Genomic DNA, 13270 nt, shown 5'->3' on the forward strand with positions numbered 1-13270 from the left:
AAACAAAAAGCAAAAACAAAAAACCAAAATATAACACTAAGTTAGAAAACCAGAGCACAGACTTTTTTTTTTTTTTGAGATGGAGTCTAGCTCTGTCGCCCAGGCTGGAGTGCAGTGGCATGATCTCAGCTCACTGCAAGCTCCGCCTCCCAGGTTCATGCCATTCTCCTGCCTCAGCCTCCCAAGTAGCTGGGAGTACTGGTGCCCACCACCACACCCAGCTAATTTTTTCTATTTTTCAGTAGAGACGGGGTTTAACCGTGTTAGCCAGGATGGTCTCGATCTCCTGACCTCGTGATCCACCCACCTCAGCCTCCCTAAGTGCTAGGATTACAGGCGTGAGCCACTGCACCTGGCCCAGACTTTCTATAGTACGATACTTTTTATATGTATTAATCTGTTCTCATGCTGCTAATAAAGATATACCTGAGACTGGGTAATTTATAAAGGAAAGATGTTTAATTGACTTACAGTTCCACATGGCTGGGGAGGCCTCACAATCATGGCGGAAGGCAAAGGAGGAGTAAAGTCACATCTTACATGGTGGCAGGCAAAAGAGTGTGTGCAGGGAAACTGCCCTTTATAAAACCATTAGAGCTCATGAGACTTATTCACTATCAGGACAACAGCACAGGGAAGACCTACCCCCATGATTCAGTTAACTCCCACCAGGTCCCTCCCATGACACATGGGAATTATGGGAGCTACAATTCAAGATGAGATGGGTGGGGACACACCCAAAGCGTATCATTATAAAAAGTTTAAAAAATAGTATACTGAGTTTATGAATATTTACATTTGTCATCAAAGTATAAAATATGCATGTGAATAATAATATTGGGGGAAACAGCCCCCAATATTTCAACGTAGGTTCTTTTCTATTTTCCCTAAGTGTTGGCCAGTCTGAAAAATAAAGAGAAAGAGTACAAAGAGAGAAATTTTACAGCTGGGCCTCTGGGGGTGACATCACATATTGGCAGGTTCCATGATGCCCACCTGAGCTGCAAAACCAGCAAGTTTTTATTAGGGATTTTAAAAGGGGAGGGGTGTACGAATAGGGAGTAGGTCGCAGAGATTACATGCTTCAAAGGGCAATAAAAGATCACAAGGGCAGAGCAACATCACAAGGCAAGGGCGAAATTGGAATTACTGATGAGGGTCCATGTCCCGCTGGGCATGCATTGTCTTGATAAACATCTTAACAGGAAACAGGGTTCAAGAGCAGACAACCTGTCTGATTATAATTCACCAGGCTGGAATTTTCCAGTCTTAGTAAGTCTGAGGGCACTGCAGGAGACCAGGGCATATTTCATCCCTTCTCTCAACTGTATAAGACAGACACTCCCAGAGTGGTCGTCTATAGGCCTACCCCCGGGAATGCATTCCTTCCCTAGGGTTATTCCTTGCTGGGAAAAGAATTCAGCGATATTTCTCCTATTTGCTTTCTGCAAGAAGAAAAATACAACTCTGTTCTGCCCGGCCCCGCAGGCAGTCAGACCTTATGGTTAACTTCCCTTGTTCCCTGAAGATCGTTGTTATTCTGTTCTTTTTTCAGGGTGCACTGATTTCATATTGTTCAAACACCCATGTTTTACAATCAGATTTCATATTGTTCAAACACACATGCTTTACAAACAATTTGTACAGTTAACGCAATCATCACAGGGTCCTGAGGTGACATATATCCTCAGTTTATGAGGATAACAGGATTAAGAGATTAAAGACAGGCATAAGAAATTATAAGAGTATTGATTTTGGGAACTAATAAATGTCCATGAAATCTTCACAATTTAGGTTCTTCTGCCACAGCTTCAACTGGTCCCTCCATTTGGGGTCCCTGACTTCCTGCAACATAATAAGAACTAAATCAGAATAGCAGTTACTTCATGATGGGGAGGGCAGGAATGGGATCACGGGAGAGTTTTACAAAATACTTCATTTCTATTTGTAAACTTATATTTGAAAACCTTTGTGGTGAGTACTCAGGTGGTTGTTATATTATTGTATAATATTTTTATGCTTGAAATATTCTATTAAAGAGGGAATAATTTTACATACAAAAATAGATTATACAGGGATATCTAGTGGGGACTAAGGCAAACTGAGAATCCATGCCCCATCCAAAGAGGACAAAGTCTACTCAGTGCCAGCCCATTTGTTACCATTTAGCAGTGCTCATCCAGTTGCAGATATTTCTATTTTTCAAGCATAATAAAAAACTAGGATTGTTATATAAATATCCTAATATTTGAAAGTTTGTAAGTAATTGAAAAGAAATCCACAATGCAGATTGAACAAAGTGGGATTTAGCTAGCTTCAGTTAGTGGGTTACCAGTTTGCTGCTTCCTCTTTTATAGATATGTCAACTCTAAGGCATTAAAAGTTCAGGATAATTTCATCTGATTTCGTATTTGTCCTGTTCTACAGATACATTTGGGTTTATTAAATTTTATCAATGCTATAGTGTTTTAATGAACAATATTCTCCAACTTGTGTGCAGCTGACTACAAAGTTTCAATAATGCTGAACATTAAATTCAAAGGGAACAATGGCAGGGCATAAGAGTAGAAGGGTGTAGACAAGGGCTGGATATTGTATTCTTGTATTACTTCACATGACTTTTCAAAGAGTCATATATTCTGAAAGAATTAAGTGCTTCATATAACTTTAAGGAATATATATATACACACACACATATATATATATTTATTTGCGTAATGATAAACTCTGGCTGCCATGTGTCTGTGGAACATCTGGATGACTTTGAATAAATGTTTTACTTTCCTTAAGGCTCTAGGTTTTCCCTATAGAATGAGCCATATATTGGCTGTCCTCCCACAGGCACTCAGCTCAATCCTAGTTTCATTCATGTTTGTTTAATTAATACATGAATTAACAAATGAGTAAATTATATATAAAGCAAAGAGCTTAGTCCAAAGGTATGCAAAGTTCACATTCTGTGATACATAATGCTATGAAAATATTTCTTCCCTATCTGTACAACCAGAACATTTATAAACTGCATTTTATAATAAAACCAGAAGATGGCAATAGAGTAACATAAATCTAAACACTACAGGCACTTCATATAGTTTTATACAGCCTTTGTCCTTCAATATACTTGTATTGACTACTCCAACCCTTTGTCTCCAATTCCTATAAATACCTTACTATGCAAGTGGGCTGAAACATATACTTTCCTTAAAAAAAAAATCAATAACAAAAACCCACATAGTATAAGCATTCTCTTGCTGTGTGCAAAAGAATAGCAGGAGCCTTTCTCACACAGGTATGTTCTCAATTTAAGAAGTTTGTGAGAACACAAAAAGAAGACTATCCAGAGAAATTGCGACACCCCAGATTAATTAAGATACATGTAATTGCTTTCAGCTCTAATTTCTGATATATAATATAACACAGTGGTTAAATACTTGAGCTTATGCTGAAAGATTTGTTTATTTATTTGAGACAGCGTTTCACACTTGTTGCCCAGGCTGGAGTGCAATGGCATGATCTCGTCTCACTGCAACCTCTGCCTCCCGGGTTCAGGCGATTCTCCTGCCTCCACCTCCCAAGTAGCTGGGATTACATACATATGCCACCATATATATGTTTTTTTTCTTTTCTTTCTTTTTTTTTTTTTTTTTGAGACTGATCTCGCTCTGTCACCCAGGCTGGAGTGCAGTGGCATGATCTCGGCTCACTGCAAGCTCCACCTCCTGGGTTCACGCCATTCTCCTGCCTCAGCCTCCCGAGCAGCTGGGATTACAGGCACCTGCCACCACACCCGGCAATTTTTTTGTATTTTTAGTAGAGACAGGGTTTCACCTTGTTAGCCAGGATGGTCTTGATCTCCTGACCTTGTGATCCACCCGCCTCAGGCTCCCAAAGTGCTGGGATTATAGATGTGAGCCACCGTACCCGGCCTAATTTTGTATTTTTAGTAGTGATGGGGTTTCACCATGTCCGTCAGGCTGGTCTCAAACTCCTGACCTCAGGTGTTCCACCACCTTGGGCTCCCAAAGTGCTGGGATTACAGGCATGAGCCACTGTGCCCAGCGTTTGCTGAAAGATTTGGGTTTAATTCTGGTTTTTCCATTTACAGGCTGTGACCGTGGGCAAGTTTTTCTGACACTTAATTTCTTCTTCTGTAAACTAGGATAATAATAATAGCTGTTATCTTGTGGTGACATGATAAGGATTAAATGAAATGACACATTTAGCTCAGTGTCTGACAAGTAATAGGAAGCTAAAAAATGTTAGCTATTATTCTTGAGACTAAATTTGGATGAAAGAAACTTGTTTTGTATTAATTTCGAAAGAAGACTAAACATTGAGTGGTTTCAGAATAATTTTTGATGTTTGTAAAGTAAATAATTGAAGCAAAGTAAAAGAGAACAATTTCCGGGAGCAGGTTGCAAGTTTCTATTTACTGTGGATGTTAACCAACTACTACTTTTATATAAGAGCTAAGCAGACTGGTGTTTCATTTAGTTTCCCTTTCTTTGCCAAAGATTATTATTATCCTTAACACTCTGCATTCAATCTCCTCTAATCAGTTTATTAAGTAAATACAGGCCCACTTCCATTTATTGATGATGTGGTTAGAGACTTAGCAGAACTATGTGAAGTGATCTTATTTGTGACTGCGATGGTGTTAAAATTATCAATAAACTGAGATCTTTCTATTGCTCCACCTGAGATATCTGGTATTCAGTAGTAACATGGTTGTTATGCTTATGAAGTTTTGCATTTTAACTTGCATAAAATAAAAACTGCATTCAGATGAGTAAAGGAGTTCCAATCTCTAACCTGAGAGAGAGAAATGTCATTAAGGATAACTTACGTTCTCAGAAGTCTGTGAGCTTGTAGAGAAAAACCAGCACCATAATTGACAACTTCTTTTATACCAGCTGAAGCAGAGATGAGAGTCAGTGAAGTATAATACATAGAATGATCACATTCACTGCCTTAGTAGACATGACATTTCCTGGTCTACTGTCATTTTCTTCTCTTTGAAATCTAGACAGTATGAGTAATTGATGCTAAGTACTTGCATTTGAATACTAAAGTTCTACCAAGCCAGCAATTCTTATCTCTGGCTGCATATTAGTAACACCCAAGAGTTTTACAAATGTCAAAGCTAAGGGTCTCATTCCAGAGCTCTTAAATCAGAATTTCTGGAGGAAGGAACATAAATTATTTTTAAAAAATGTTTCCTAGGTATAGGCTGGGCACAGTGGCTCATGACTCTAATCCCAGAACTTTGGAAAGCTGAGATGGGCAGATCACTTGAGGTCAGGAGTTTGAGACCAGCCAGCCTGGCCAACATGGCAAAACCCTGTCTCTACTTGAAAAAAAAAAGAAGAAAATTAGCTGGGCATGGTGGCACATGCCTGTAATCCCAGCTACTTGGGAGAATGAGGCAGGAGAATCGCTTGAACTGGGGAGGCAGACATTGCAGTGAGCTGAGATCGTGCTACTGCACTCCAGCCTGGACCATAGAGAGAGACTCCATCACAAAAAGAAAAGTTTCCTAGGTGATTTTAATATTCTCCTCAGCTTCCCTTCCACACCTTTCAGAAGACAACCCTCCACTTTAGCAAATCAACTTCATCTAATGGGATTGCCTTAGTTTTCTACCGCTGTTTTTCCTAATGAGCCTCTACTTTACAGAGCCAGTTCTCTCTCCTTGTCTCAAAGGCTGAAATGTCTTCACCACCACCCTCCCCTACACAAGGCTTTCTCCTCCACCTTAAACATACCTACCTCTTTCAGGATCGTGTTCCTTCAATTAACCTCTCTCATTTTGAGTTTTCAGTTCAGGCTCAACAAACTATTGAACACCTCATAAGCGCCAGATGCGAGGACTACAAAGGAGAATGAGATAGTCAAGGAGGAGTCAAGAAAGGGAAGCAGAAATACAGACTTAATTATACTGTGGTATGATTTGGGCAACAAAGGAAACATGTAAAGAACATAGAAGTAGCAAAAAGGAAGGTGATTACGAAATCTTTCTGTACCTAATTCCTTTTATACTGGAAAAAAAATTAGTTTTGTATCCCAAATTGCAATAAGCTTCCTTTGATTCTTAAATTAATTGTCCTATTTCCCATTTTTGCATTCATTTCCAAATTTCTTCAAAGGGTGACTTATATTTCATGCCTTCAGTTTCCCACAGATTTCTTAACCTTCTCCATTCTGACATCTGTTTGTTCTGCTAATATTTTCCGGCTCACCTTTTTTGAAAATCTCATCAAATTATCACTCTCATCTAGAAAAGCAATCTAAGTATGGATTTAGTATCTTGAAAGTGAAAACAATATCTTATTTTTTAAAAAAATCCCCCGTGCTAAGTATGTTTTTAAAACCTCTAATGTTAGACTGATGCTTCTAATACGCTTAGATGTTAGATCACTTCAGTTTAACAATCTCCTAACTTTCAGTCTGTATTTCTAGTGGTCTGCTGATTATCTCTTTATGCTCTCAAAAATTTATTTTGTCCTAAACTATTTTTTCATTTATTCTCCTGAATTAATCCATTCATGTTTTCAACAAATATTGGCCGAATGACCACCAGCCACCAGGCACCACACTAGTCACTAAGAATTCATTGGCAAATAAAGATGACGTGGTCCCATTTTTCATAAAGATTACCCTCTAAGGAGGTTCTTGATTTATTATAATATCACTACGTTTTAGATATTTAGGCCTAAAATTTTAAAATAATAACTGACTTCTCATTCATTCAACAAATCCTTTATATTTTATCTTCTCAACGGCTCAATACAGCTGAATCATTGTGATATTCTTCCAGAGCTCTTAAATCAGAATTTCTGGAGGAAGGAACATAAATTATTTTTAAAAAATGTTTCCTAGGTGTAGGCTGGGCACAGTGGCTCAATTCAGTTCCTCTTCAATTTCTTAATTTTCTAAAAATATTCTTAGAGCCTCACTTTGAGCTCTTTACTTTTCTGTTCAAATAACTTCAGTGGTTTCCTTTCGCTTCTCTGCTTAAACACTTTCAATGGGTTCAAAACCCATAGGCTGAAACGCAGGGTCCTTTACAATCAGGCCGTACCACTTTTGTCTGAAGTCTCTGTGCTGTTCTCTTACATGTACATTTCCACTCTGACCATACTAGTCTCCTTGTGGCTCCCTGAGCACATATTTCACATTCTTGTCTCTGGGTCTTTCTCTTGGCCTGGTTCTTAAGATAGCCCCCTCCTCTCCTTTTCTTATTCATTGGAACCCAAGCCACCCTTATCAGTTCAGCTCAAATTCTTCCTCCATTTTTCACCCCCCTTTCTCCTCACTCTGCATGCTCTCCTTTACCTGGGAATTGCTATAAGGATTTGTTGTTGCATTGGCTTGTTTGTTTGTTTTATTCCTAAAAGCTTTGTGATAATCTATTGCCTCTATCACTGTATGGTAGACTTACGTGACAGCAATCTCTTAATTAAGCATACCCTGAGAATGACGCTGTATAACAGACACACCTGAAAGCAATAACTTAACTGAAGAAATAAGTGTTGCCACGTGGAAGTTGCTGGCTGGTGGGGGCGGTTGCTAACCGAAAGTGCTGTATAAACTGCATGCTTTTTTTGCAAGCAGTGACTGGTTCTCCTGTTCAGACTGCTACAACTGGACTGCCCTGGTATGTGAGTTCTCTCAAATGAAACCCCATGTCTTATATGCTGTATGTGGGTCTCTTCTTCGGCCTTTTAAACCTGGTGCCATCCCTGCTGAGGTTAATAGGGGTCCAGCATGACAATCACATACAATCTGCATTCATTTTTCTGGTAGAAATATTACTAATACACAAGACCAGTAGCTCCAATTCAAGCTACTTTTTCTATAGGACGTGTCATTTTTTTGGTCCAAGCTCACCAAGTTATACTACTAGGTGTTTCTATGCTCTTTTATGAGAGGAATAAAGAACATACTCATTAAGCATCTAAGAACTTAGTATATGCGTTATCTTAATCTTAACACAATCAGAAAGAATTGTATTGTGGGCTTATATTTTATGTTCATCAGCTAATGGTATTTAGATTACTTATTCCCATTTGAAATTAGTAGATATTAAGAAATCAGTATTACATCGAAATATTCAGGAATAAAAGGGCATGATGTCTGCAACTTACTCCCTTGTATAAGCGTGTGTTTTGGGCTGGTAGGGATTCCAAAGAAAGAAGCACTAAATGCCAGGGTGATCAGGCCAAAGCATTTATTAGGGGAAGTTACTTACAGAGTGCTGCAGCAATCCTCATGACAGAGAAAAGAGGTGTTCTCGCTAAGTATGTCGCCAGTGTGGGGGTCAGGGTATGAAGTTTGTTTAAGATTTTAAGGAATTTGGCTCAGGGCAGGGACAGTTTGCTTCAGTGTTTTGGGCAATGTCTTAGATACCTGTGAATATTTAGGCCCCAGTTTTGGTTCAAGCCTCCTGGGAAAGGCCTGCAGCTAGCTGGGTCACAAAGTGGTCAAGGCACTTCATGATTTTTGGTCAGAATACAGAAAGACAGTTGGGGGAGAACCGAGGACCCTACAACATGAGAGAGGACAATAGAACAAATGTGGAAACATTGTACTTGTCTTGTATCATATAAAAGTGGTTGTGAATCTAGTGAAAGATACATGGAAGTTCTTTGTACTACTTAGCAATTTTTCTGTGAGCCAGAAATTGTTTCATAAAAATATTGTTTTAAAAATCTGAGATGTAAATATCTTTACTTCTGTTTGGGCTGAGGGTAATGCCAAAATAAGTTTCCTTGAATATCAATAAATGTAATTTTAAAGGTTTTAAGGGCTCAAAATTAAACTATTTAAAACTCTTTCCATTAAAAACCTAATTCAAAAGAACAACAAAACATCTGTTTTCATTTTTAAAGATAATTAGTATAACTATATTTTGTATCATAAATATTTTCCAAGAATTCTTCTGAGTACCTACTTTGTGCGAGGCACTGTTCAAGGTGCTGTATATAAAGACTCTGCTCTTATGCAGCTTATATTCTGCTGGTGGTGGTAGTAGTGGTGAAAATATTAAATAAACAAATAAGGCATATCTGAAAGCGATAAAGTCTAAAAAGATATAAATGAAGCAGAATGAGATGAATAGCTGGTTAGGGTCAATGATAAGTTACATCTGAGTAGAGATTCAGGAAGTGAGGGAGGGAGCCAAGAGGGTAACTTGGAGGAGCTATCCAGGCAGGAAAATAACAGGGTTAAAGGCCTTGTGTACTCACCATGTTCAAGAAGCAGCAAGACTAGAGTAGCAAGAAGAGAATGTAAAAGAGGGAGAATAATGGATGAAATGAGAGATGTAGTGAGAGCTAGATAATGTAAGACCTTGTAGAACATTATAGGGGCTTTGGCTTTTACCCTTAGTGAGCAGAAAATGCACTGAGGGTTTTGATCAGGGGAGCGAGATAATCCGATTTAATTTTAAAAGGATAATTGTGGCTGTATTGTGGAGGACGGACTGTAAGACAGATGATGATAGAAGTAGGAAGATGAATCTAAAGGCTGTTGCTGTAATCCAATTGAGTTATGGTAGCTTGAGAACCAGAGTGCCGGGAGTAGAGGAAGATGCAGAATGGTGTAAACTTGCACCTCTTCTGCAGCTAGAGTTGAAGGATTTGTTAATAGATTGGATGTGAGGAGTGAGAGAAATTGATGAATCAGGAATTATTTCAAGGTTTTTCACTAAGAGGAGAAAAACTATATGAAGAGGAGGCTTTGGAAGGGCAAACTGGCATTTCATTTTTGGATATCTCATGCTTGAGATAACTATGAAACATCCAAAAGAAGAGGTTGACCAGACACTATGTTGTATGAGTCTAGAGTTCAGGGAGATAGCTAGGCTACAGAATTAGTTTGAGAGTTATCAGCATATAAATGGTACCTGAAGTTATGAGACTGAATGGGATCCCCTAGGAAGTGAGTGAAGAGAAAACCAGATAGTTGAAGTCAGGAAAACAAAAGAACTTTCAGGAGACAGGACAACCAGGAGAGCATAGGGATCTGAAGACAGTACTTCAAGGAGGAGGGAGTGATCAATTTTGTCATATGCAACTGACAGGTCAATTAAGTTTAGGTCTGAGAATTCAATTAAAAAATGGGAGTACATTATTGCTTTGATCAGAGCGGTTTTGGTGGAGTGGTGGGCATAAAACCTTAGGAGATTCAAAAAGAGGAATTGAAGACAATAAGTAGAGATCTTTTCAAGGAGTGGTACTGTAAGGGAGAGCAGAGAATAGGGGTAAGAGATAGAGGGGAAAGTGGAATTAAGGTTTCTTAAAACATGGGAGATATTACAAGTATGTATATTGATGGAAATGATTGAATAGAGGGACAAGTAACAATTCCTTGGAGGTATGAGGGGGACAGAATTGCAGAAGTTATGTTCTTGAGAAAGCAGAAGCTGGACAAGTGAATTGGGTGGTCACAGTCAGCTATTCCATAGTAACTGGAGGAAATGCAGACTGGGTAGAGATGCATGCAGGTGGGTAGAGAGGTGGAGAGAGTTTATGGCGGCTATTCTAGTTTCTTCTGTCAGTAAAATAGGAAGCAAGACATTTTCGCTTGCAGAGAAAACAGTTCTCAGGGAAAGGCCATATTTTAGTTAAAGTAAGAAGATGAAGTGAACTTAAGAAACTGAGAGTGCACTTTTATTTCTTCTCTCTGCCTTTAACTATTCAGGGCATTTTCCTTTAAGAGATTAACAATTGTCTATTCTGCCATAAACTAATTTAAGAATATTGCTGCCCATCATGGCTACATTAACTGGAGATGAAATGCTTATAAAGTAATTTCTATTTTCCTTATGAAGCATATTTTTGGTAATAATTTTATTAGAATGCTCTAATGAAGTATAATGTAAGATATAGTGGACCAATTAATCTAGAAGAATGATAGAAGAACAAGATCTTTTTTTTGTGGTTAGTCATATGTTCTGAACATAATTACCTGATCAAAGAAACAGTATTAAGACAGGAATAGTTTCTTTTGCTGTTCAGAAGCTCTTTAGTTTAATTAGATCCTGTTTTGTCAATTTTGGCTTTTGTTGCCATTGCTTTTGGTGTTTTAGACATGAAATCCTTGCCCATGCCTATGTCCTGAATGGTATTGCCTAGGTTTTCTTCTAGGGTTTTTATGGTTTTAGGCCTAACATTTAAGTCTTTAATACATCTTGAATTAATTTTTGTATAAGGTGTAAGGAAGGGATCCAGTTTCAGCTTTCTACATATGGCTAGCCAGTTTTCCCAACATCATTTATTAAATAGGGAATCCTTTCCCCATTTCTTGTTTTTGTCAGGTTTGTCAAAGATCAGATAGTTGTAGATATGCGGCATTATTTCTGAGGGCTCTGTTCTGTTCCATTTGTCTATATCTCTGTTTTGGTACCAGTACCATGCTGTTTTGGTTACTGTAGCCTTGTAGTACAGTTTGAAGTCAGGTAGCATGATGCCTCCAGCTTTGTTCTTTTGGCTTGGATTGTCTTGGCAATGCGGGCTCTTTTTTCGTTCCATATGAACTTTAAAGTAGTTTTTTCCAATTCTGTGAAGAAAGTCATTGGTAGCTTGATGGGGATGGCACTGAATCTATAAATTACCTTGGGCAGTATGGCCATTTTCACAATATTGATTCTTCTTACCCATGAGCATGGAATGTTCTTCCATTTGTTTGTATCCTCTTTTATTTCATTGAGCAGTGGTTTGTAGTTCTCCTTGAAGAGGTCTTTCACATCCCTTGTAAGTTGGATTCCTAGGTATTTTATTCTCTTTCAAGCAATTGTGAATGGGAGTTCACTCATGATTTGGCTTTCTCATCTGACAAAGTAGATGCAATCTACTCATCTGACAAAGGGCTAATATCCAGAATCTACAATGAACTCAAACAAATATACAAGAAAAAAACAACCCCATCAACAAGTGGGTGAAGGATATGAACAGACACTTCTCAAAAGAAGACATTTATGCAGCCAAAAGACACATGAAAAAATGCTCATCATCACTGGCCATCAGAGAAATGCAAATCAAAACCACAATGAGATACCATCTCACACCAGTTAGAATGGCAATCATTAAAAAGTCAGGAAACAACAGGTGCTGGAGAGGATATGGAGAAATAGGAACACTTTTACACTGTTGGTGGGACTGTAAACTAGTTCAACCATTGTGGAAGTCAGTGTGGCAATTCCTCAGGGATCTAGAACTAGAAATACCATTTGACCGAGCCATCCCATTACTGGGTATATACCCAAAGGATTATAAATCATGCTGCTATAAAGACACATGCACACGTATGTTTATTGTGGCACTGTTCACAATAGCAAAGACTTGGAACCAAACCAAATGTTCAACAATCATAGACTGGATTAAGACAATGTGGCACATATACACCATGGAATACTATGCAGCCATAAAAAAGGATGAGTTCATGTCCTTTGTAGGGATATGGATGAAGCTGGAAACTATCATTCTCAGCAAACTATTGCAAGGACAAGAAACCAAACACCACATGTTCTCACTCATAGGTGGGAATTGAACAATGAGAACACATGGACACAGGAAGGGGAACATCACACACCGGGGCCTGTTGTGGGGTGGGAGGAGTGGGGAGGGATAGCATTAGGAGATATACCTAATGCCAAATGACGAGTTAGTGGGTGCAGCACACCAACATGGCACATGTATACATATGTAACAAATCTGCACGTTGTGCACATGTACCCTAAAACTTAAAGTATAATAACAATTAAAAAAAGACAGGAATAGTAGGAGGTCCTACTGAAAATACTTGCCTCACTTAAAAGTAAATCAGTTTTTCTTTCACACCAAATGAGGATGAATATTTAGTTTCATGGATTGACTTTCAAGTGAGACATGTGAAGAATGATGACTTCTTTTAGATTTTAACAACCCAGTTTGATAAATACAACTTGAATGGACCTTGAGCGAATTATTCTGAATGCAAAAAAAGCCAATCATGAATGATTGTTTTTATGAAATTCTTTTTTTAACATTTAAATTTTTATTGATATATAACATGCATACAAGAAACGCATGTGCAAGGTATTCATGTAAAGGTAAATGAATTATGACATTCTTGAAATAACACAATTATAGAGATAGAGAACAAATTAAGGGTTAGGGATTTGGGAGGAAGGGTGCGGCTGTAAAAAGGTAGAAAGAGGGAGCCTTGGGGTTATGCAATATTTCTGTATCTTCATTGTGGTGGCAATTGCATAAAGCTACACATGTGA

Source organism: Pongo abelii, chromosome 11 (assembly GCF_028885655.2).
Source record: "Pongo abelii isolate AG06213 chromosome 11, NHGRI_mPonAbe1-v2.0_pri, whole genome shotgun sequence".
Taxonomy (NCBI): domain Eukaryota; kingdom Metazoa; phylum Chordata; class Mammalia; order Primates; family Hominidae; genus Pongo; species Pongo abelii.